Source organism: Canis lupus, chromosome 7 (genome assembly GCF_048164855.1).
Source record: "Canis lupus baileyi chromosome 7, mCanLup2.hap1, whole genome shotgun sequence".
Lineage (NCBI taxonomy): Eukaryota > Metazoa > Chordata > Mammalia > Carnivora > Canidae > Canis > Canis lupus.
In genome coordinates, this window is record NC_132844.1 from 46,893,502 (window position 1) to 46,920,751 (window position 27,250).

The window sequence follows — 27,250 nt, forward strand, 5'->3', positions numbered from 1 at the left end:
AAGACTAGCTGAAACTTCTGCGTTTTCAAGAAAACTATTTAAGCACATCTCTAGGAAGCATAATGCACCTAAAGAATGGGAAACTTAGAGAAAACTATTCTAAGGTATGTCATAATCACACTGGTTGACCAGCAATAAAGAGAAAATTGTAAACACAGCCAAAGAAAAAGGGCACATTGTGTGCAAGAGTACAGAGACAAGAGTAATAACAGATTTCTCATAAGAAATAGTGCATGCAAAAAGATAGTGGAGCTATTTTTAAAATACTGTGGGGGGGGGGAGGAAAAAAAAACCTGTCAGCTTAGAATTCTATACTCAGAAAAAAGAAATATTTCAAAAATGCAGATGAAATAAGCACTTTTTCAGACATACAAAAGCTGAAATAATTCATCAACAACAGACTCAAACTACAAAAAACTATTAAGATAGTTCATTAGGCAGATGTAAAATGGTTATACTAGATGGAAGTCTGGATCTACTCATGGAATGAAGAGCACTAGATAAGTATAAATATACAAAATGAGCAAATATATGTTTCTCTTTCTTTTTTAAAACATTTTATTTATTATTTGACAGAGCCAGCACAAACAGAGGGAGTGGCAGGCAGAGGGAGAGGGAGAGGCAGGCTACCTGCTGAGCAAAGAACCAGATTCTAGGCTTGATTCCAGTACCCTGGGGTCATGGCCTGAACCAAAGGCAGACACTTAACCAACTGAGCCACCCAGATGCCCCATGTTTTCCTAAATATTTATATTGCTTAAAAACAAAATTGATTAAGAGATATATGAAAATAAATTGTATGACAATAGCATAACACCGTAGGGGAGATATGGAAGAAGACTAAAGACTATTATACAATAATGAAGTAGTAAATAGCATATTAAAGTAGATTGTGATAACCTAAATTTTATACTATGCAGTATAAAGACATCACCAAAATAACAATAATAGTAATAAGATAACAAAAGAAATTGAGTTGGATGATTAAAAAGTACTAAATTAATTCAAGAGACATCAGAAAAGAGTTAAGGGAACAAAGAACAAATGGGGCAAATTGAAAACAAATAGCAAAATGATAGTTGTAACCTAACCATGTCAATAATGGCACAAAATATAAATGGTTCTAAACCCCATTGAAAGACAGAGATCGTTCCATTGAATAATTTTAAAAGATCCCACTTTATGCAGCCTACAAAAATTGTACTTTAAATATAAAGATACAAATAGGGTACATAGAAAAGGATGTAATAGTATTGTCTATTCTCCTACTAATCAAAAGGAAATTGATGGGAGGCATGTGAGAGAACTGGAACCTACCATACATCACTAGTGGAAATGCAAAACAGTGCATCCAGATTGGAAAATAGTTTGCCACTTCCATAAAATGCTACTCATACATCTAGCAATTCTCTTCCTTGAAATATATCCAAAAGAAATGAAACATATGACCAAACAAAAAGTTGTAGCCAGATATTCAATGAAGCATTATGCATGATAACCAAGAAGTAGAAACAACTCAAGGACTCATCACCTGATGACTGAATGAACAAAATGTAGTATTTCTATACAATGCAATGTTATTTAGTCATTAAAAGGAATGAAGTGCTGATACATGTAACCACATGGATGATATTCAAAAATATCAATTACAAAAGACTATAGATTATGTCTTTAGTCACAACACAACAAAAGAATGTGTTATTCTGCCCATATTAAATGTCTAGAATAGGCAATTTATAGAGATAGAAATGAGATTAGCGGGCAGCCTGGGTGGCCTAGCGGTTTAGCACCTGTCTTTGGCCCAGGGTATGATCTTGGAGACCCGGTATGAAGTCCCACGTCAGGCTCCCTGCATGGAGCCTGCTTCTCTCTCTGCCTGTGTCTCCACCTCTCTCTCTCTGTGTATCTCTCATGAATAAATAAATAAATAAAATCTTAAAAAACAAAAAAGAAATTAGATTAGCTATTGGCTAGATAAATAAGGGATTTGCAGGAATGGGGTAAATGAAGAGTGACTGCTAATAGGCACAAGACTTTTTGAGAGGATGATGAAAATCTAAAAATTAGCTTGTGCTGACAGCTGTGTATCATTAATATACCAAAAAACAATGTATTGTATCCTGTAAACAAAAGAACTTGATGATGATAAGTATGTCAAGAGAGCTATTTAAAAAGTTTTAGTGGCTATTTTAATATCAAAGTAATTTTCAGAGCAAAGTATACTAAAAAGGATGAAGAAGATAATTTCACTATGATAAAGGTGCAAATTAGCAATAACATAACATCATAAAACATAATAAACCTAAATTTTAATCCATTAATAACAGCACTTCAAATTCTTTAAGTAAAAGCTGAGAACTGTAATAAGAAACTGATAAATCAACAATTATAGGAGAGTTTCAATACTTCTCTCAATAACTGACAGAACAGGTAAACAGAAAATCAGTAAGGGTGTAGAAGACTTGAACAACACTACCAACTCATCCTGTTGTTTATAGGGAAAACTACCAAAGCAGAATAAACACATTACACATTCTTCTCAAGGGCATGAGGAGCAGATTAATGGATAAGTAAACCGATCCCATAGACTACTACTTAGCCATAAAAAAGAATGAACTTTGATGAAAGCGAAGGCATGAATGGATCTCAAAATAATTATGCAAAGTTAAAGAAGGTAAATGAAAGAGTACATGCTGAATGAAATCATTTATATAAAATTCTAGAAAATGCAAACTGATCTATAGTACCAAAAACCAAACAGGGGTTGCCTGGGGACAGGGACTGATGGATAGGTTTATCATCTTGATTGTGCATTCCTGTGTCAAACTGTACATTTGAAAAGTGTTTTGTGGGGTATACCAGTGTTAATTATAGTTGAATTAAGCTGTTAAAAGTTCAGATAGTAAAATCTAGAAGTTACAGGAAAAAGGGATAATTATTTAATAGCTATTTTTTTAGGGTCTCACATTTCCATAAAATGAATTGCTGTTTATTCCTGATCAGCATTCTCCAATCTGAGTTATCTGCTGATTAGTGTAATCAATTGAGTATTAAAGTAAATTTTTTAAAAGAATCTACGGATTTTTATGTATGATTTCAAGTTGATGGTGTCAAGCACTGCTGAGGTTCTCGGCAGATATTTTCTTACGGACTCTGGTTTTGGGGTTTTTGTTTTGTTTTGTTTTGTTTTATTTTTTGTTCATGTGGGGGTTTTTCTGTAGGCTAGTTTTGGTGAACAATCAGCCTCATTAGGAACTTTCATCCATAGTCTAGGCCTAATAAGACTTCAAAACAGTAATTCCCAAATCTGTCTGTTCATTACTGTAATCTGGAGAACTTTAAGAATTTCCCAACGCTCAGTCCCTTGTACAGACTGCTTAAATTAGAATCTCAGGATGGGGCCCAGGAAAAATATCAAGAGATTTTATTAATCTGTTTTATATCTAACTTCTAAAGCATTTCTTTAAAAAGTGTGTTACACCTAATCCCTTTTGGTGTTCTATTTTCATACATCCTGTGCATAAAAATAATTTCTTATGCATAGGATAACATAAATCCATATATATCAAACTATTCAGAGTGCCTGGAAGTAATCTTTGCAAAATTCCATGAAATATTAACTTGTTAGATGTAAAGTATCATTTGGGCTCAAACAAATATTGTTATATTAACTTCTATAATTTTGGTATTAAAATCAAAATTGTAATAAAAATTTCTGGAGAAACTTCACATTGAAAATGTCCCCCATCCATTATTAACCCTATGGGTTGAAAAACACTGCTATCATTTCAACACCTTACACTGGCATTCAAAGTTACAGTTTAAGAAACATTTCCTTAAATCCAAGCTTGGTACTGATCCCTCTATGCACTCTTGGTACTGATCCCTCTATGCACTCCTAACTTTCTCTTGCTTCTATTATTTCTTGACTTACATCCATTCCAAAGTTAGTAAGTAGTTTCCACAGCCAATGCAGCATTTTCTTCAAATAATCAATTACAAAGACATAAAAACCAAGAGCAAAGACCTAGGTAAGACCCTGCATCAAGGGCAGCCCAGGTGGCTCAGCAGTTTAGCGCTGCCTTCGGCCCAGGGCGTGATCCTGGAGACCCAGGATCAGGTCCCATGTTGGGCTCCCTGCATGGAGTCTGCTTCTCCCTCTGCCTGTGTCTCTGCCTCTCTCTCTGTGTCTCTCATGAATAAAATCTTTAAAAAAATTTTTTTTAAAAAAGACCCTGCATCGAATGGATGCAAAGAAATGTAAGACAATAGTCCATACCTGAAGGACAGTGACTTCTAGGAGTTCCTAAAATCCTGCCATCGTGTGGCTGTAAACACAATCTGGGTTTATAACCCTCGATTCTCCAACTTGTGCCTCAATTTAGAGAGAGACAAGTCTGGGAAGTAAGAATAGCTCACCTGCTCACTTACGGAACAAGTATGTAGCACACACAGGATGCATGCTTGGTGAGCTCGCGAGACTGAAATGCTGTCCTGACCACTAGTGAATAATGGGATATAGCATCAGTGTATTTTTCGTGGCCCCCACCAGAACCCCTGGATCAGGTATTGTGTTTTAAGGCAGACAGCTCCTAGTTCTCAGCTTGCTGAGAATTCTAGGTAAATTGTTACCTTTGACTCCTGCAAATCTGTGTTAGTTACCTATGGCTGTTGTAACAAATTACCACAAATTTAGTGGCTTAAAACAATAAAACTTTATTCTCTCAGAGCTCTAAGAGTCTAAAGTCCAAAATCAAGATCTTGGCAGGACTACATTTCCTCTAGAAACTCTGGAGAGACTCTTATTTCTAGTTTCTGGTGGCTGTCGGCATTCCTTGGCTTATGACTAACTGCATCAATCCAGCCTCTGCCTCTGTGGTCACATTGTCTTTGTGGGGTTTGTGTGTGTGTGAGAGAGAGAGAGATCAACCTCTGCCTCCCTCTACTTTTTAAAAATATATTTTACTTACTTATTCATGAGAGACACACAGAGAGAGAGAGAGAGGCAGAGACACAGGCAGAGAGAGAAGCAGGCTCCATGCAGGGAGCCTAATGTGGGACTTGATCCCAGGTCTCCAGGGTCACGCCCTGGGCCGAAGGCGGCGCTAAACTGCTGAGCCCCCCGGGCTGCCCCTCTGCCTCCCTCTGTTAAGGGCACTTGTGATGATATTTAGAGCTCATTCAGATGATACAGGACAATCTCCTCATGTCAAGATCCTTAATTGTATCTGCAAAATCCTTTTTTTCAAAATAAAGTGACATTTACAGATTCCTGGGATCAGTTCATGGACATATTTTTAGGAGTCCTAATCAGTCAACTGCACCTTTTACAGCACACATTAACTGGAGATGTGCATAACAGATTTGAAGGTTTTTCTGCATGTCAGGCCAGATCCCCAAACTTCTTCCCATCTCCATACTTTTTTTCTCTTTCCATATCACCCTGGGGGAGAAAATATAAATCTCAACACTACACAAATATAAACAAATGATCCACAATTTGTTTAGCATAACCATTACTGACTAACTCAGTGGAGCTGACTTTAAGTTATAATCTCTTCTGTGCTTAAAGAAAGATGCTTATATACATTCCACTTATATATATTCCTTCTTCCTTCTGAGAAGCACTCATAGTTTTGAGGGTACCAGACCATTTGGGTCGCGACTCCTCATACCCCAGAAGTAATGATAGGTACAAAGAGGCATACGATCGTCGATGATCACTAAAGTTTGAAAACCGAAGCTGAGAGAGAAACTTTCTTCTCTTTTTGGTTAGCTGCTAAATAATGTGACTACAGAGCAGCAGCTGCCCATGGTCTCTGTAAAGTGGAGATGCCCAAAAGACAAAGAGAAATGAGAAACTGAGAAAATAAAAGAGAGAGGGAAAGAGAGGGGAGAGAGTGAGACATGAGTGGCATGTTTATTGCATTCCTAGAGCTGCCTTTCCATCCGGTCTGTGAATTACCAAACCCAGTGTAGTTCTGGTTGGTTTTCATATACATACATGGCAATTAATAAAATGGTCATGAATACAATAGCCAGTGAAAGTGAGCTGAGAGCTTAAATCCCAGTGAATTCTTTTTTTTTTTTTATTTTTTTTAGTCCCAGTGAATTCTGCATCTTCTTTGTAAGTTACTATTATTGCAGTCCAAAACACATCTTATTCAAATAATACTCTAAACCTGTCTCAGGAAGCCTGCCTCAACTACTTTATTAAAAATTCCACACCTACTATTCCAAAAACTTGGCTCTATTTTTTTCTAGATTTTTAGCTCCATATACCGTAATATGTATACATACTCAGTTTAATCACTTTGTTTATTCTTTATCTCCACTATAAGCCACCAACTAGAATATCATCTCAATTTACGGGGAGATTTCTGTTTTATTTACTCATGTATCACAATCACTGAAATAGTGCCTGGCACCTTGCAGACACTCAAAATATATTTTTCAAGTGAAATAATTAGGTTTTTAATTTGTTAAAGCCTGTAATATTAGAGACAAATATTAGGGAAAGCTAATGGAATGAAAGTTTAAAAATAATGCAATTGAGTAACACATCTTTTTGTATTTCAGTTACAATTGTGTTGGATATCTGGTTTATAGAAAAGCAGATTTAGCACACTAATTTAAGGGAAAAAGATTAGGATTTAGAATCTAGCTAAAGCTAGATCAAATCTTGTCTGCTATCTATTGATCCTTGAGATATTGAGCAAGTTATTTAAACAATAGGAAACTTACTCTTTTCACCTGCAAAATGGGAAAAGTAATCCTAATCTTGCAGAACAATCTAAGTTCCATCAAAATGTTTAATGGGACTTTCAGACCCAGGGCAATCTGAGGAGACTTGGCCTATAGGCAGTCCTAGACTTGTGAGGTCTCAGGGCCCTCCCACTCTTGCCTGTGACGTGTTGTGCCTCCCTATTATGGCCTGCATTGTGTGTTGCCCACCCCAAATTCATATGTTGAACCCGTAACACCTAGTACTTTAGAATGTTACCATATCTGGAGATAGGGGTTTGAAGGAGGTAATTAAGTTAAAATGGGATTGTTAGGATGAACCCTAATCCAATATATCTTATGTCCTTATGAGACAAGAGTTTGGGACAGAGATACCAGGAATGCACACATGGGGGAAAGGTCAGATGAGGACACAAAGAGAAGGCAGCCATGTGAAAACCAAGGAGAAAGACTTCAGACAAAACTAAATCTCTGACACATTGATCTTGGGGCTCTAGCCTCCAAGACAATGAGAAAACTAATTTCTGTTAAACCACCCAGTCTGTGGTATTTCACTATAATAGCTCTAGCAAACTAATACACTTCCCTCAAGCCTTTTTTCTGCCAGGGGGCCATTCCATCAGAGTGTACCAATTTGCTTAATCCTTAGAATTGAATTAACAGCTTTTAACTCTTTTTTCCTGGTGAAATCCAGCACTATTCAGCATTTAGGTATTATGTTTAGCAAAATGTGATGGATTGCATCATGGACATCCTTTAGCCTTGTGTTATTTAGCTGATGGTTCTGACCCCTTTTCTCTGAGCATCTTTCCTATCTGTGTGTCAGATTATAAAGTTTGGGCTCTTGTAATAGGACACAGTTATTATCCCTGATGTAGGAATCAATATATAGAAAGTATTAGTAGTTGGCAGGAGTTAAGAAATTGAGTATAAATTTTGAAAATGCAAGGTTATTCCAGAACTTTATAAGTTAAGCCAATGGGCCTTTAGGTACTTAGTGTGTTACTTTTTTTTTTTTTTTGTAAGATTTTATTTATTTGAGAGAGGGCATGCATGCGTGGGCATGAGCACAAGTGGGGAGTGGGGAGGGGTAGAGGGAGAAGCAGACCCACCTGAGCAGGGAGCCCCACGCAGAGTTCAACTCAGAACCCTGAGATCATGACCCGATCCCAAGGCAGATGCTTAATCAACTGAGCCACCCAGATGCCCCTACTTAGTACTTTACCTTAGAAATCATACAGGGATAGCCGCAGTTGTAAAATGAAGATACATAAAAGTAGTAGCCACCTAAAATAAATGGAGTAATCTATTTAGAGTGTTTAGCACAGATCCCAAAATATGTCACTCAAAATTATTTACTGTACTATGACATATAATAATGTAAAATTTTATGTCTATTTCTGTTTGCTATGCTAATAATAGCAATAACACTACAATTACTATCATAGTTTGCCTTGTTTGTACTACAGACATATCACAATGCCATTTATATGCAAGGCTACTCAAGATAAAATCGGAAACATAGGAATTTGACCTTGGAAAGAAGTATAACATTTGTCAAATTTGACTATCCCTGGAATGATTTATTGCCTCCTACTTTTTTTTTTTTTTCTCTTGTTCTTTTGGTCATAAAAGAGAAGACAGAGGTAGTTACTCCCTGGTAAACAAGGAAAATATGAGAGAGGCAAATAAAGAAATGTTAAAAACTTAGAAAGGAAAGATAGAGGCATAGAATCAGAAGATGGATTTGTCTGGGAATACTTGATTGCTTCCCAAAGAAATGGCCCAGAGCTGGTGAGCAGAGCACCCTGGTGGATTAGCAATGTGAGTGGGCATAACTGACAGTACCTAGACATTGCCATCAAGGTTGGATAAAAAGAACAATGGAAGTTCAGAAAAGCTGACTATGTGCTACATGGCTAAAAAGGGTCTTTGTACAAGCCTTACTACCACTATTCTGATTCTTTCATTTCTGTTGCCATTTACTAGAACAAAACTAGCCTTTATTCATTGGTATCAGATTTAAGCATAACACAGACTTTTAAAAACTGACCTTTTGGGGCACGTGGTTGGCTCCATGGTTGAGTGTCTGCCTTTGGCTCAGGTCATGATCCCAGGGTCCTGGAATCGAGATCCACATCAGGCTTCCCACAGGGAGCCTGCTTCTCCCTCTGCCTCTCTCTTTGTGTCTTTCATGAATAAATAAATAAAATCTTAACAAACAAAAAACTGACCTTTCATCTCTTGTGATGCTTTACTCAATCTCGACTTTTTTCTCCCCATATTTATATCCTCCTTGTGGCAAGAATGTTGTTTTATTGCTCTTGTTCTTTAAAAAAAAATGGATAATATCACACGTAACATGTTTCTGGTGACTTCTACCCTTTTCTACATAGACATATTATTTATTCTTAAAATAACTCTTCAGTAACATTACACAGTATGTTAACTACTAGAATTTAAATAAAAACAAGAAACTACAAAAATAATAAAGTTCATTTTGAGGAAAAAATTAAATCTTCATTACTAACTTTGTGAATGTCGAAAGCCTCCTTAAGCATAAAACCCAGAGGTCATTCTATTAGTTTATAAAGGAACAATAAGGAATATAACAGAACTGACAACAAAAAAGCTGCTTTAAAATAGCAGTCTTTAAATCATCAAAGATTCAGATATATGGGTTTATTTGTCTCCTCTTTGGTTAATTCTTTAAAATAATTATAAGAAGAGGGGGCACCTGGGTGGCTCACTTGATTAAGCATCTGACTCTTGATTTTGGCTCAAGTCATAATCTCAGGGTTGCTCACAACCTGCAAGGTCCCCACTCAGTGGGAATCTGCTTGGAATTTTCTTTCTTCTTCTCTCTCTGCCCCTCCCTCTGCTCACATGTGTGTGCTCATGCTCTCTCCCTCAAATAAATAAATCTTTTAAAAAAATTATTATAAGAAGGATAGGTGCAGAATCAGAAAGTGTTTTTCATTTCCTCTAAGCTCCTTGCTCTTTGCTGTTGCTTGGAGGTTTGCATATTGAAATTTTCTCAGAACTATCAAAGATTATTGTGTCATTAATGGTATCTTTATTTTATTTGTGAATACTCCCAAAAAGTCAGCTTACTGAAAATACCCTCCAAGTTCTCAGTCCATTAGGAAACAAAATCACTCAAAATCAAAAATCAGTGATAAAAAAAAAATCAGTGATAATATATACAATGAGGGGATCCCTGGGTGGCTCTGGTTTAGCGCCTGCTTTCAGCCCAGGGCGTGATCCTGGAGTCCCAGGATCGAGTCCCGCATTAGGCTCCCTGCATGGAGCCTGCTTCTCCCTCTGCCTGTGTCTCTGCCTCTCTCTCTCTCTCTTTCTCTCTCTGTGTCTCTCATGAATGAATAAATAAATAAAACCTTTATAATATATATATAATGTATATATTATGTATATATATATTATATATATATATACACACTGATACAGAAAAGATGGAGGTAGAGTGGATGGCAGGTTCAAAAGATATTATCATTTTTGCTATCAAAATGAAATCATTTATAAAATCTAAATCCTTTTACTCCTTCTTTGGTTAGCTTTACACTGAAAAAGAAAACAGGCATTAAAAAATTTCTGGCAGCTGAATATTTTATATATATTGATTTGCTAAGTGCTTCAGTACTCACTATGGCACTCAGAAGCCACATATGGCCCTTAATTTTAAAATTAAAATTAATTAAAATGAAATAAAATTAAAAATTCAGTTCTTCAGTCACACTAGCCACATTTATGTACTCAACAGCTACAGCTACATCTGGGGATGACTACCATATTGGACAGCACAGAATGCAGGAAATTTCCATCATCACAAAATATCCATTGGAAAGCACTACCCAGTATATATAAAGTCTCCAAGTATGAAATACAACAGGAATTGTGACATTATAAGCCAATGCAATGTTAAATTCAGAAAGAAATTAATAACCTCAGAGTTAATGAATGACTACTAGAATAATACCGTAATCTGAATGACCCTTTGATACAAATTTGAGTTTCTATAAGGCAAACTGATATTTTTGTTGTTAAAGATTTTATTTTTTATTCATGAGAGAGAGAGAGGCAGAGGCATAGGCAGAGAGAGAAGCAGGTTCCATGCAGGGAGCCTGATGCGGAGACTCGATCCCAGGACTCCAGAACCATGCCCTAGGCCAAAGGCAGACACTAAACCTCTGAGCCACCCGGGCTGCCCACAAACTGATATTTTTAGCCCAAGGAGCTAACATTTGGGAGTTACAATAGAACATGTGAAGATGTTTAATAAAGGAGAATGGTTTATGAAACTTTTTAGATTGAATATTTTTAAAGAAACCTCATGTAAAACTTCGAATATAGCTAATCTGGTTGCAATGAATATGGAGGGTCCTTGCCACTCAGCCTGCCACACTTCAAGTTTCCAAGATACCTCTTAATCATGAGCCAAAAGGAGAGCTTGAGCTATCTAAAAGAAAGAAGAAAGAAAGAAAGAAGAAGAAAGAAAGAAAGAAAGAAAGAAAGAAAGAAAGAAAGAAAGAAAGAAAGAAAGAAAGAAAGAAAGAAAGAAAGAAAGAAAGAAAGAAAGAAAGAAAGAAGGAAAGAAAAAAAAAAAAAAAAGGAAAAGGAAAAGGAAACTGACCAGAATAAGTGAGAGTAGTTTAAAAAGTAGAATAGTAAAGATCAGAAATAAACTTAATTCAGCAGTGAGACCCCTCCCAAACTCAATGTCAAAATAAATATTGTATTATTGAGTTAATGTGAATGTCTGTATTTTCTCCATTTTGAAAATAAGCACTGCTGAAACAGAAAAAAAATCCAGGAAAATAAAATTGTTGCAACATGTAAAGACTGAGAACAGGACCAAGTTTTAAAAGACAACTCATGTTTTTCACTAGAAGTATCAAAAGGTTAAGGATGATAAGAAAAGCACTGTTATATCTTGCTGTATTTCTAACCGTAGAAATCTGTAAAGATTAGAGATGCTTTCCCTTTTGGATAATAAAGGAATTTTTATTATATATAGTACCATATAACAGGAAAAAAATCACCACAGAAATGAAGATTACTTACCTGGCTTATATGAAATCATTATTTCATTTTGATATGCATTTGCTTAGTGAATACTTTATTAGAAAGTGATAATTGTATAAAACTAAATACCAAAATTGCTTTATTTATGAATGTAAATGATAGATTCTTAAATTGTTTTTTAATTGAAAAAAATGTTACTAGAGATCAGAGCTCAAATAGTTTTGGTGAAGAAATACTGAAAAATATTAAACTGATACATCATGCCATCATACTCATATTCTACAAGCTATTAAAATCCCTTTTTTGGGGGAGCCCCAGTGGCTCAGCGGTTTACCGCCGCCTTCAGCCCAGGGCCGGATCCTGGAGATTCAGGATCAAGTCCCATTCGGGCTCCCTAGATGGAGCCTGCTTCTCCCTCTACCTGTGTCTCTGCCTCTCTCTCTCTCTCTCTCTCTCTCTCTCTCTCTGTGTGTATGTGTGTGTCTCATGAATAAATAAATAAAAATCTTCAAAAGAAATAAAATCCCTTTTTTTCACAACCAAAATCATATCACTAAGAAGTGTGGCAAGAATCATTATAGGATTTTAAATTTTTGGCTTCTGTTTTGTTTTATTTTCTAATGTATCCCCTACCATACAGGTACAGGCACACGTTGAATCAGATCATTTGAGTCAGATCAGCTACAATGATGCTAACAACTTATTAGACCTTACTTTCTTAGAGCCTAAAACAGTAACAACCTCAAAATACCATATAGATTATTGAAAGTAAAAAGACATTTAAAAAAAGAAACTCTCCCCTTGTGTGGCCAGCCCACTAGATACCTATGATTAGAAATATATTAAGGTATGACAGTGCTCTGCTATTCATCTTTAACCTTTGGTACTTATGAATGAAAAACATGAATTGTCTTCTAAAACTTGATCCTGTTCTTAGTCATGACAGGGTTTACCAATTTTATCTTTTTTCTTGTTGAGTGAGTTAAAAGGCCTTAGAGACTTATAACACTGATTTTAAAGCATTTGCCTTGAGGTCTATTCTAAAGCAGGATTGATGCTTATGATCCGAAGTACATAAAGCATTAGCACATTTAAAATGGATCCATTAGTAAATAACATTCATTAGTATATTACTGTAAACTTCTAGCTTCATTAGTCATAGTTCTGTTCATTAACTAGATTGAGCTGCCTGATTTCAAAGTGTTAAAAGGCATTTTTAAAATTGGGTTAGGGGAATGAACCCTACTGACAAATGAATCTTCTCAAGAAGCGCAAAGTTAACAACCTTTCATAGCATGTTAGGGGAAATAACTAAAATATTATAGGATATCTAATTTAAACTATACCATGGAAACACTTTTTTAAAGGATCTTGTTTATTTATTTATTTGACAAAGAGAGAGAGAAAGCACAGGAGGGGGAGTGGCAGGCAGAGGGAAGGGGGAGAAGCAGGTTCCCCACTGAGCAAGGAGCCCAATGCCAGGCTCCATCCCAGGACCCTGGGATCATGACTTCAGCCAAGGCAGACTCTTAACCGACTGAGCCATCCAGCTGCCCCCATGGAAGCATTGTGTAAATAGCTGCTACTTCCCTCTGTCTTCACCAAGTTTTATTATTTTTATTAGGGTTTGTGATGTACTTTGGTTTATTATACAGTTTCTTAACAAAAAATTTAAAAAACATGTTCTTGAATGAAAGTTACCTACTTGGAAAGCTAAGCCACATTTAATAGTATTGATCACCAAAAATATAGATAAATGAACTTTGAAACTTATAAAATTCTGGAAATTAATTTTTAGTCTTTTTTTATCAATAAAGAGAAGCCAATTTGAAGCCATTATGGTAAAAATGTTAATATTCAGCAGGAGCTAGGAGTCTCACTAAAAATGTGTATCTATGTTTTAGGAAATTGTATATCATAATTGACAACGTTTATTGCTACTAATGGAAAAAGACTGTGTTGGCTCACATTCCCTTTAGTTAAAACATTATAGAAATCCAGGAGGCAAAAGAAATGCAAAATTAAAAAAAAGAGAAAGTATATTAAATTTTGCTGAAGAGATCAAATTAAAGGCACTTATTATCATCTGCTAACCTGGCCTTTAGATATTCCATAAATAAGGAAACAGTATAATAATCTTTCTTCAGTACTGCAAATTACTTCTAAAGGACTCCTAGGTTTAATGTATTTTGTTTATCTCTTCTTGGGAGAAGCAATCTGCCATGGTCACTGACTACCTTTGCACTTTCTGCCTGTGTATGCCAAGCATAGTATTACCCATGTTATTTTTTAGGACTGTGTTTTCAACAAGAAACACTGAGCGATGAGGTAACTTCTCCCCTAGACAAACAGTGGTTTTGCTTTTGCTTAGTTTAAGATCCCCGTAAGTTTACTGTCCCTCCCCTGTAACACAACCCAATGAATATAAAGAATCCAACCAGGCCACGCCTGCGCTGCCCCTGGGTGGTGGACACGTGAAACAACTGGCACAAGCCAATATGAAGTTCTGGTTATTACTCTATTATGAGTTATGAAGACCCTTGTTTCTGACCAAGAAGCCTCAAGTTTTCTGCCAGCATCCATGAAACAGTACTAAGCTTGTTAATGTGTAACAGATTAAAGCCTCAGACCGTGCAGGATTCTTAACATTTAAAGATAAAAACTGCTCTAAAACAATTATCGGGCAGCCCAGGTGGCTCAGCGGTTTGGTGCCACCTTCAGCCCAGGGTGTGAACTGGAGACGCAGGATCAAGTCCCACGTCGGGCTCCCTGCATGGAGCCTGCTTCTCCCTCTGCCTGCGTCTGTTCCTCTCTCTCTCTCTCTCTCTCTCTCTCTCTCTGTCTTTCATGAATAAATAAATATAATAAAATTAAAATAAATATTTTAAATTACATACTCATCATTTTAAATGACATTTTAAAGTTGTCATGAGAATTACATTTGCCATTAATGATATTAGGCCTTCAGTAAATGATTAAGATTAAGCACTAGACAGTGTCAGAGACTGCATTTGAATTCTAGCCAGGCCATTTGCTTATGGGCTATGACCTCATGAAATTATTTCTGTTTCCGAATCTCTAAAATGGGTAAAAAGATATAGGACACACCTTATTGGGTTGATTAGATTTTTAAGGATGTTCTGTGTGAACAAGCACTTCACCTCCTGGCATTTAATGGTCTCCCAATACATGCTTGCTGTATACAAATCCAAATGGTGTTCATGTGAATGTGATATTATTTATTTTATATTTAAATATACATAACCTTCATATGCACCTGCTGAGGTTTGTTACTTGATTTTATTGGGCTTATTCAAGTTAGAATTAGAGCAGCCCGGGTGGCTCAGCGGTTTAGCACCGCTTTCAGCCCCAGACATGATCCTGGAGACCCAGGATTGAGTCCACATCGGGCTCCCTGCGTGGAGCCTGCTTCTCCCTCTGCCTGTGTCTCTGCTTCTCTCTCTCTCTCTCTCTCTCTCTCCCTCTGTCTCTCATGAATAAATAAATAAAATCTTTTTAAAAATAAGTTAGAATTAGTCTCCCCAGAGATTAATTTTGTAGTGTAGAATATGCATTTTGATGGCTGTTAGAGATGGTCTTACAGTTATTTGGGAGCTTTTAATTTCCAAAGAAGTTAGGTCTCAGAAATATGCAATGTCTAACCTTCATGTAGAGTGTACATATATATGGAAAAACTGATCAATAGCTACAATCTAGACAGGAAATGGAGGTATTATAGGATATCCCTAATTAGGGACTTATTCACTGATCTCCATAGAAAACTTTATGAAAATTCCAGTTTTGCCTTGTTGCAGAGCCAGACTGTTAGGTGCAGTGAATCCCCACCAATTATATGGACCCTTATGCTGTAGGATGGTTTTGAACAGATAATGACTTCCCATAGCAAGTGAGTGAACTGACCTACTGCATCAGTAACAAAAGCTACACATTGGGGGGTATAGCCATGTTGCTACAAACCAACCAGCAATCTGTAATAGGCAGCCCTTCTTTCAGTGGGAAAAAAGAAAAGGAGATACTATTAAAATCCTTTCTGTAAGAAATTCATCTATACAGCACCACAGGGAATGTATGACAAAAAGCAGGGAGATATTCAAATAAAAATAAAACTTTTAAGAAAAGAAACATGAGAAAGCATAAATAGTTCATAATTTAGAAGATACTTGTCATTAGCATTGATTGTTACATCCTATGGGAATACTATTATAACATTGGCATTCTGTGTTTAGTTTTTTGTTTAAATAATATTTTGTGAATTTTTTAAATGTATATTATTACCAGAAAGTGTTATTAAAATAACAAAAGATCATATATGAAGTGGACATTCTATGCATTTTATGATTTAACTTATTAAGTTAAAAAAAGAACATATGTTTATAAAAATTAGCCATACTTCATAAAGAAAGTTAAATGTCAAGTTCCTATCTGACCGGTTAATTAAATTCAATACCAATAAAGGGCAGCATTTGCAAATTGCTTCGGTGCCTACTAGTATTTTAGTGTTTGGTGACAAATTTATGATCTTGACTCTCATAATTAAATTGCTTAATTCTAGAGTATTTAATGATTCCTGATTGCATGCTTGTCTTTATTTTCTTTTTCTCTCAATTATTTTAGAAAATTCCATGTTATTTCCTTTTATTTTTTTAATACCCACTGACCTTCAACAGAAAATAAAGCCTGAAATGAGATTAATGGCCAAATGCTAAATCCATCACTAGTGCTTGTTAAATTTAAAAGTCTTCGAAGGTGGGATCCCTGGGTGGTGCAGCGGTTTAGCGTCTGCCTTTGGCCCAGGGCGCGATCCTGGAGACCGGGGATCGAATCCCTCGTCGGGCTCCCGGTGCATGGAGCCTGCTTCTTCCTCTACCTATGTCTGCCTCTCTCTCTCTCTCTCTCTCTCTCTCTGTGACTATCATAAATAAATAAAAATTTTTAAAAAAAGATTTAAAAAAATAAAAGTCTTCGAAGAAAGTATAGGTATATAACAGAATGAGGATTATATTTCATTTCATTTAAATTTCTAAATGATTTTTTCTGGAAGCCACAATTATTTACTAGCATCATAAGACATTTTTGCTTCTCTTTAGTTAATAAAAACATGTTGGTTATTATAGTTTCTAATATTAGTATCAGGTTGCAATATAGAAAATTGCTAATATTTGTCATTTTTTACCTAAAAACATGGCAATTTTATATGATCCAACTCGACATTTTAAATAGGTAAATTCATTACAACAATCATTAGCCAAATTGTCAGTAACATGATTTAATATTTTGCAAACATGTGTATGCATATCTAAACTGTGATCAAAGAAGTCCTAAACTATCATGAGTGATAATTCTCTTTTTGAGTTATAAGAAATCTTCAAAAATTCCGCAAGTGAGAGCTGGTTAAAAAACCTCCATATACCGAGGAAATTTAATATATCATTTATTTATATTTCCATTTTTGTCAAAATGTTTTGGTTTGGTGTCTGTGCACCTAGAGAATCTCTAGCTAGAGATTCTCAAATAAATAAAATCACCTTTTGCACCAAAGATGTCACAGGAATTCTTTCTTGGCCATCAACTTCAATCCCTAACATCTTTCGTACATCAGTAATCACACAGGAGATGTCATTCCATTGTCTTCTTGCTTCCATCATTTATATTGAAAAATTCTTTGTCTCTTTTTGTTCATTTTGAAGGATCATGTACTGGTTTTTCCTAGATGCCTTTAGACTTCGATTTTCAACAGTTTTATTAAGATGTTCCTAATCGTATTTTCTTTGTTTATTTATGCTAATTAAAATTCATAGAGTGTCTTGGAAATAAAAGATAGTAATCATGTTTTATCTGTGTTATGATTTATTGTGGGATCATTGTGATGTCAGAATTATAAATCCTGATTTTACAAGGGATAGCAAGTCACACTGAAGTTATATATGTATAAATCTTAAAATAAATTAGATATTTATCTGTAAGTTGTATGCTATAAATTTTATTTTAATATAAATTAAATATAAAACTTTAAGTATTAATTACATTTTTTTTAATTTTTTTTTATTTATTTATGATAGTCACAGAGAGAGAGAAAGGCAGAGACACAGGCAGAGGGAGAAGCAGGCTCCATGCACCGGGAGCCTGATGTGGGATTCGATCCCGGGTCTCCAGGATCGCGCCCTGGGCCAAAGGCAGGCGCCAAACCGCTGCGCCACCCAGGGATCCCAGTATTAATTAAATTTATACATATTTATAAATTTGATTTTTATTTGCAAACTGTGTGCTAATGTCACTAAAATTTATAGTTAAATTATGTATACACACATATCACATAAATACAAACATGCATAAACTTGTTTTTGAAGAGGCATTTGTTAAACATTTATCAGAATGCACAGGCCTAGAACCTCAAAGACAGGAATTAAGTCTTGTTCTTTATCTCTCTTACCTGGGTAATAAATTCGGTAGTTAATATATAGTCTGGTGAATTACTATTATTTTAAGCCTATAGAGAGAGAGAGAGCCAATATTATTTAGATTAGGAAACCCAAAATTGGTGCAGAAATCATGATTCAAGATGGAGTGCTTAAACCAAATTGAAAAATTAGTAGGCATGTCAGAGAAATATGTTTTCTGAAGCCTATTTGAAAAGGGCTTTGTATAACTATGTGTTGATAGTAATACACATCTATCCTATATGCTGCCTTGCCCAAAACTCATAAAGTGTATGTATAAATTAACCTATAATTCATAGGAAACTACAAAGAAATCATCCTCTTCTCTCATACTGCTCAAGCCTTCACATCAGGCTACACTTCACATTGTAACGGAAGAAAATTTTAGAGGATTCGGTGAAGATCTGGAAAACAGCCAAGATTGTATTTCTTAAGGATCTTATAAGGGTCTGCCTTTATTTGGTTCAAAGAATAGGAAACTGAAGAATTTATAACTGCACAAATATGAAGGAATTCAAGATAGAAGAAATATTCTTCATAGCCATGTTCCAGAAGAAAAAAAAATCTTTTTTCCTTGGGTATTTTGTTTTTTTGTGAAAGATGCCAAATCATCTATCTTGAGCTAGGAAGAAATAAAATTAAAACTTTTAATTGTGGAAGGTGGTTTTTTTGCTTTTATTGGGACATCAGATGTAGGAAATTCTACTCTGAGACCTTGATAATTTAGTTAGCAACTGAAATAGTCTTGGACTGGTGCCCTGGCTGGGCAGGCTGGGTTTAGGCTTCCAGATCCAGCCGATACCATGATCCTGCTAAAGATTAACAACTGCATTATCAAGGAGACGCTCAGGCTCAAGGTCAAAAAATGTGGCCGCTGATAACAAACCAGAAGCAAAAGTAACATTTGCAGATTTCGATGGAGTCCCCTATCATATTTCAAATCCCAATGGAGACAAAACAAAAGTGATGGTCAGTGTATCTTTGAAATTCTACAAGGAACTTTGGGCACATAGTGCTGATGAGTTATTAAAGAGGGTGTACGAGAGTTTCTTAGTAAATCCCAAATCAGGATACAATGTCTTTTTATCATATGATCTCGAAAATCTGCCAGCATCCAAGGATTCCATTGTGCATCAGACTGGCATCTTGAAACTCAATTGTTTTGCCTCCGTCTTTGAGAAATACTTCCAATTTCAAGAAACCACAAGGAAGGAGAGAACAGGGCAGTTATCCATTATAGGGATGATGAGACCATGTATGTTGAGTCTAAAAAGGACAGAGTCACAGTAATCTTCAGCACGGTGTTTAAGGATGATGACGATGTGGTCATTGGAAAAGTGTTCATGCAGGAGTTCAAAGGAGGACATGGAGCCAGCCACACAGCCCCATAGGTCCTCTTTAGCTACCGGGAACCTTCTCTGGAGCTGAAAGAAATGGAGGCTATGGTGGGTGACAACACTGGTTATATTACCTTTGTACTGTTCACCACACCAATGCCAGTGCTTGAGACACCAGCCACCTGATCCACAGGTTCCAGGACAATCTGCATTACTACGTCAAGTGCTCTACAGCCTATCTTCTCACACAATGCAGGCAAAAACAAACACATCCTCAAAGAGCTGAACTGTGCACACCCAGATGCCAAGAAAAAAGAAATGAAAACAACCACGAGGAAGACGTATTCATACTGCTGGATCTTGGGAACAGGAGGAGGAGGTGGCTGCAGCGGAAGGCTTGAACACTTGCTACTGGATAATAATAGCTTTTAATGTTGCACCTCTTCAGGTTCAAAGAGATTCTCCATTTGGGTTCCATTTTAACATGTTTGGAAAATACTCTGCAGAAGCTAGCTGTGCTTGCAAGGACTTCATAGTTTCAAGAATTAAAATAAGGAGAAAAAAAAAAGAATTCCACTTGATCAACTTAATTCCTTTGCTTTATCTTCCCTCCTTCACTCACCTTGCCTTCTCCCCCTTTTCCAAGCTGTTTCACTTTGCAATATATTACTGGTAATGAGTTGCAGGATAACGCAGTCTTAACTTGTCTTCTCCTAAGTATTTGAATTCAAAACTCCTCTATGTAAAGAAATAGGTTGGGGTCATTAATAAAGAAATCCTTTCTATCTTTAAAAAAAGTAATAATTTTTAGGTCAAACGTGTAAATAAGCTAAGACATAAGATAGTAATTTCTTCAGGGGCACCTGGCTGGCCCAGTCAGTAGAGCATGTGACTCTTGAACTCAGGGTGGTGAGTTTGAGCCTCACCTTGGGTGTAGAGATTACTCAAAAAAATAGTCATTTTTTCAAATGAAACAGCAGAAAACAATGCAGCAAAAATGGGAAATATGTTTTGATTTCTTAGTTGAATATTCATATTTAAGTTGAATCTCTTGCAGATACTGGCTTTTTAGGGAGCATATCTATTTTACCGATTTATCTGAGACATTACCAGCATGATTCATAATTTTACATGTCCTAAGAAAGCTACATAAATACTTATATCAAGTGTTAGAAAACAAAAATAGATTATGTATAAGTATCCACATTTACTTTCCCTTTTATAATAAGGACAATTATTTGGGACCACTGCACTTCATACCTTATGAAATTGTGCATTGCCAGGAAAGATTTCTATAGGTTTTATGGATTTTCTGTATAAGACTTAAAAAAAAAAAAAGTAAAAGTGTAAGTGAGGAGGGAAAATAGCCTTCCATATGCTAAATGGTAAAGCTATTCTTCATAAATAGAGATAATACTACTGTATAATCACCATTTGAAATATTTCTTATTTTTTAAGACTTTATTTATTTATTCATAGAGAGAAAGAGGCAGAGTCACAGGCAGAGAGAGAAGCAGGTTCCATGCAGGGAGCCCAACTGTGGGACTGGATCCCGGGACTCCAGGATCACACACCGGGCTGCAGGCGGCGCTAAGCCACTGTGCCACCGGGGCTGCCCATTTGAAATATTTCTTTTTTAGTGGTGATTAATTTGAGTGAATCCATATCTACTCTCCTTTGAGCTAATTTAACAATTTGATAAATATTTATTGAGAAAATACTCTATGGAATAAAGTATGCTAAGCACCATAAGGCATCAAAAAAAGTGATTATGATATGGTCCATGCCCTTCAGGAGTGTCAATCCTAAAAAGAGAGAAAATTGTAAAAACAAAATACAATAGATGTTTAGTACATTGAGTACATTCTAAGTACTGGTGAGATTTAAAAACAACAAAAACAGGCTGTTAGAATTCAGAGGATAGGGAGTTACCATAAGCTTGAAAGAAGCAGGAAAATCTTCCTAGAGATTGTATAATATAACATAACCTTTAGACAGTGGTAGTGTTTCAACAGACAGAATCAGGGAAAACATAGGGCATTTAGGGGGTTACAAGCTCTGAAGATTTGTAACTGCTCCTCTGCCTTGGCTCTTGTAGCATGAAAACATGACTAAACAAAACTTGGTGGCTTCCTGTTAGAAGCTAGAGCTCTTGAGTCCTGAGTAACAACTGAGGGTTAATGAAGCCATAGTTTTAGAATTTTGGTGGAGAATAACAGCATGGGTGCTTGAAAATTTGCGTGCAACCCCTGAGACACCTGTGGCAAATACAGTTAATGCCCTAGTTACTGGTCCAGTGATCCCCACGATAGAGAGCTACATTGCCTGGCCTGTGTCAGCTATGGGAAATTCCAGCTGTGATGTTAGCTGTTGTTCCACCCAAGGAGAGATGAAGTCTTGAGTTGAGAATAAGGATGCCTAAATTTCACCTAAGAACACAGGAACCTCCTGTGCACCCTCTCATAGTTGTTAATATGTGTGTATACATGTGCATGTGTTGCGAGGGTATAAGTATGTAAATAAAGTTATATATCTTATAGGATGGTTGAGAGATTAATTTATAGAATTCTCTCATTGAGTAAAAAAGAGTAAGAGATATCACATAAGACACAAAGATAAAATTAATGCACCAATGCAGAAGATCCAATATTTAACTTAAAAGAGTACTAGAGAGAAGAAAAGTACAGTGAAATTTGCCAGAACTGGAGAACACAAACTCCCACAACTGAAAGAGCTCACTGAATACCCAGCATATTGAATGAAAAGAGACACACATATAGACAAAACATTTTAAAATTTCAGAACACCAGAGATAAAATTTATAAAAGCATCCAGAAAGGAAAGAAAAGAAGTGAAATGAAATAACTGGGTCACACATAAGTAGCAGGAATTCTCAGCACCAATATGTAGTGATGAAAACACTGAATTGAAGTCCTCAAAAATTCTGACTGAAAATCATTTTTCAGCCTAAAATTCTATATTCAGTTAATCGATCCAGTGTGAGATTAGAATTTAAAAATTTGCAGTCAGATAAGTGCTCAACACAATATCACATATGCAATATTCTTTCAAAAATATTGAAGCAAAATGTAATTATGAGAATGAATAATCAAATTCAGAATATGGGACAGCCTACAAAACAATTGGTCTAGACTACTCAAAAAGACAAGGTATGGAAAGCAATAAAATCCTGGAGGACCTTGATAGGGATTGCATTAAATGTGTAGATTGCTTTGGGTAGAATAAACATTTTAACATTATTTGTTCTTTCAATTCATAAGCATGGAATGTCTTCCAGTTCTTTGTGTCATCTTTCTTTCATCAGTGTTTTATAGTTTTCAGAATATAGGTCACCTCTTTGGTTATGTTTGTTTGCAGGTATCCTATTGTTTTTGGTGCTATTATAAATAGGACTGATTCCTTAATTTTTCTTTCTGCTGCTTCATTATTGTTGTACAGAAATGCAACAGATTTCTGTATATTGATTTTCTATCCTGAAATTTTATAGCATTTTTCACAGATTAGAACAAACAATCCTAAAATTTTGTGACCATAGAAGACCTCAAATAGCCAAAGCAATCTTAAAAAAGAAAAGCAAGGCTGGCAACATCACAATTCCAGACTTCAAGTTATATTACAAGGCTGTAGTGATCAAAACAGTATGGCACTGGCACAAACATAGACAAGACACATAAATCAATAGAAGAGAATAAATAATCCAGAAATTAACCCACAACTATATGGTCACTTAATCTTTGACAAAGCAGGAAAGAATATCCAATGGGAAAAAAGACAAAACTGGACAGCAACATGCAAAAGAATGAAACTGGACCATTTTCTTCCACCATACACAAACATAAATTCAGAATGGATGAAAGACCTAAATGTGAGACATTAAGAAATCTGGTTAAAATCCTAAAGGAGAGTGATGCAGAGCATTTTCTCATGTGTATGTTGGCCATGTCTATGTCTTCCTCTGTGAGATTTCTCTTCATGTCTTTTGCCCATTTCATGATTGGATTGTTTGTTTCTTTGGTGTTGAGTTTAATAAGTTCTTTATAGATCTTGGAAACTAGCCCTTTATCTGATATGTCATTTGCAAATATCTTCTCCCATTCTGTAGGTTGTCTTTGAGTTTTGTTGACTGTATCCTTTGCTGTGCAAAAGCTTCTTATCTTGATGAAGTCCCAATAGTTCATTTTTGCTTTTGTTTCTTTTGCCTTCGTGGATGTATCTTGCAAGAAGTTACTATGGCCGAGTTCAAAAAGGGTGTTGCCTGTGTTCTTCTCTAGGATTTTGATGGAATCTTGTCTCACATTTAGATCTTTCATCCATTTTGAGTTTATCTTTGTGTATGGTGCAAGAGAGTGGTCTAGTTTCATTCTTCTGCATGTGGATGTCCATCAGGGAAATACTAATCAAAACCACAATGAGATACCACCTCACACCAGTGAGAATGGGGAAAATTAACAAGGCAGGAAACCACAAATGTTGGAGAGGATGCAGAGAGAAGGGAACCCTCTTACACTGTTGGTGGGAATGTGAACTGGTGCAGCCACTCTGGAAAACTGTGTGGAGGTTCCTCAAAGAGTTAAAAATAGACCTGCCCTACAACCCAGCAATTGCACTGTTGGGGATTTACCCCAAAGATACAGATGCAGTGAAACGCCGGGACACCTGCACCCCGATGTTTCTAGCAGCAATGGCCATGATAGCCAAACTGTGGAAGGAGCCTCGGTGTCCATCGAAAGATGAATGGATAAAGAAGCTGTGGTTTATGTATACAATGGAATATTACTCAGCCATTAGAAACGACAAATACCCACCATTTGCTTCAAAGTGAATGGAACTGGAGGGTATTATGCTGAGTGAAGTAAGTCAGTCGGAGAAAGACAAACATTATATGTTCTCATTCATTTGGGGAATATAAATAATAGTGAAAGGGAATATAAGGGAAGGGAGAAGAAACGTGTGGGAAATATCAGAAAGGGAGACAGAACGTAAAGACTGCTAACTCTGGGAAACGAACTAGGGGTGGTAGAAGGGGAGGAGGGCGGGGGGTGGGAGTGAATGGGTGTCGGGCACTGGGGGTTATTCTGTATGTTGGTAAATTGAACACCAATAAAAAATAAATTAAAAAATAATAAAAAATAATAAAATAATAAAATAAAATCCTAGAGGAGACTAGCAATACTCTCTTTGACATTGGACATAGCAGCTTCTTTCTTAGATATGTCTTGTAAGTCAAGAGAGACAAAAGCAAAAATAATCTTTTGGGACTACATCAAAATAAAAAGCTTCTGCACAGTGAAGGAAACACTCAACAAAATTAAAGGCAACCTAAAGAATGGGAGAAGAGATTTGCAAATAACATATTTGATAAAGGGATCTTATCCAAAATATATAAATAAGTTATAAAACTCTGCATTCAAAAATGAGTAAAAAATGGGCAGAAGACGAATAGACATTTTTCCAAAGAAGGCATATAGATGGCTGACAAACACATGAAAAGATGCTCACATCACTCATAATCAGGGCAGTACAAATCAAAACTACAGTGAGATACCACTTCATGCCTGTCAGAATGGCTAAAATTAATTGTACAGGAAACAACAAGTGTTGGCAAGGATGTAGAGTAAAGCGGAACCCTCTTGAACTGTTTTGGAGAATGTGAACTGGTACAGCCACTCTGTTAAGCAGTATGGAGTTTGCTCAAAAATTTAAAAATAGAACTACACTACAATCCATCAATCACACTACTAGGCATTTACCCAAAGGATACAAAAATACTAATTCAAAAGGATACATACACCCCAATGTTTATAGCGGCATTATCTACAATAGGCAAATTATGGAAATAGCCCAAGTACCCATTTTTGATGAAAAGATAAAGAAGATGTGGTGTGTGTGTGTGTGTGTGTATGCATTTGTGTGATATACTGTATATATATATATATAGTATATATATATATTATATATATATGTAGAGAGAGAGAGAGAGAGAGAGAGAGCTAGAAAGTATTATGCTAAGAAAAACAAGTTAGAGAAAGACAAATACAATATGGTTTCACTCATGTGGAATTTAAGAAACAAACAAGCAAAAGGGAGAAAAAAAAAAGGGAGAGTCAAACCAAAAAACATAGTGTTAATTATAGAGGACAAAGTAATAGCTTATCAAAGCGGGGCTGAGGAGAGGGGAATGGGTAAAAAAGTGATGGAGATTAAGGAGTGCACTTGTGATGAGCACTGGATGTTGTATGGAAGTGTTTTTTTTTTTTTTAATTTTTTTTTACTTATGATAGTCCACAGAGAGAGAGAGGCAGAGACATAGGCAGAGGGAGAAGCAGGCTCCATGCACCGGGAGCCGACGTGGGATTCGATCCCGGGTCTCCAGGATCACGCCCTGGGCCAAAGGCAGGCGCTAAACCGCTGCGCCACCCAGGGATCCCTGTACGGAAGTGTTGATTCACTATATTGTACACCTGAAACTAATATTACACTGTATGTTAATTAACTTTACTTTTTTGAGAGAGAGAGTGCACTCTGAGATCGTGACCTGAGCCTAAATTAAGACTCAGGCACTTAATTGACTGAGCAGCCCAGGTGCCCCTGACTGTATTTTAAATAAAAACTTAAAAGGGAGGTGGGCGGGGGTTGGGTGACTGGGTGATGGGCACTGAGGGGGGCACTTGATGGGATGAGCACTGGGTGTTATGCTATATGTTGGCAAATTGAACTCTAATAAAAAATATATATACAAAAATAAAATAAATAAAATAAAATAAAATAAATAAATAAAATAAAATAAAATAAAATAAAATAAAATAAAATAAAATAAATAAAATAGAAACTTAAAATGAGGTTCCCAGATGGCGCATACTGCTCTTTGCTTTGGCTCAGGTCATGATCTCAGGGTGGTAAGATTAACCCCCATGTCAGGTTCGCTCAGCTTGGAGTCTGCTTAAGACTCTCTTCCTCTCCTCTGGCCCTCCCTCCCACCCGTTTCCCCTATTCATGCCCTCTCTTTCTAAAAAACATATATATATATATATATATATATATATATATATATATATATATATATATATATACAAACTTAAAAAAAGAAGCCTAGAAGACTAAACTAGTTCTAAAAAACTAGCAGATGTAATAACCAAATTAAATTCACAAATCTGAGTGATTCTGGTTTTTAAAAAGTAGCTATAAATGGTATGGTTTTGAAATTGCAGAATTTTGACTATGGATTACACTGTAAATGTAGGAGAATGTTCTTAAACTCAGGAGATGTAAGCTTAAGTATTTAGGAACGAAATAATAGATTTTCAGAATGGATTTGCAATGATTTATAAAAGTATATGTATGGGACAAAATGTCAACAATTGGCCTATCTAGATAAAAAATAGAGAGGTGTTTGTTTTACGATTATTTTAATTTTTCTGTATAATTAAGAATTTTCACCCCCCAAAAAAAGGCTAGGTATGGAGGGAGTATAAAACTAGAGAGAGGGCAGCCCAGGTGGCTTAGCGGTTTAGCACAGCCTTCAGCCCAGGGCATGATCCTGGAGACCCACGGGCTCCCTGCATGGATCCTGCTTCTCCCTCTGCCTGTGTTTCTGCCTCTCTCTCTGTCTCTGTGTCTCTCATGAATAAATAAATAAAATCTTTTAAC

General features: G+C 36.1%; 1 protein-coding gene and 1 pseudogene across 22 annotated transcripts in view; both read left to right on the forward strand.

Moving 5' to 3' along the window:
• The window catches only part of KHDRBS2 (KH RNA binding domain containing, signal transduction associated 2), a 591,382-nt gene that overhangs the window by 473,877 nt on the left and 90,255 nt on the right, over positions 1 to 27,250 (forward strand). The window lies entirely within an intron of this gene.
• LOC140637384 (actin-related protein 2/3 complex subunit 2 pseudogene) lies at positions 19,049 to 20,014 on the forward strand (annotated as a pseudogene).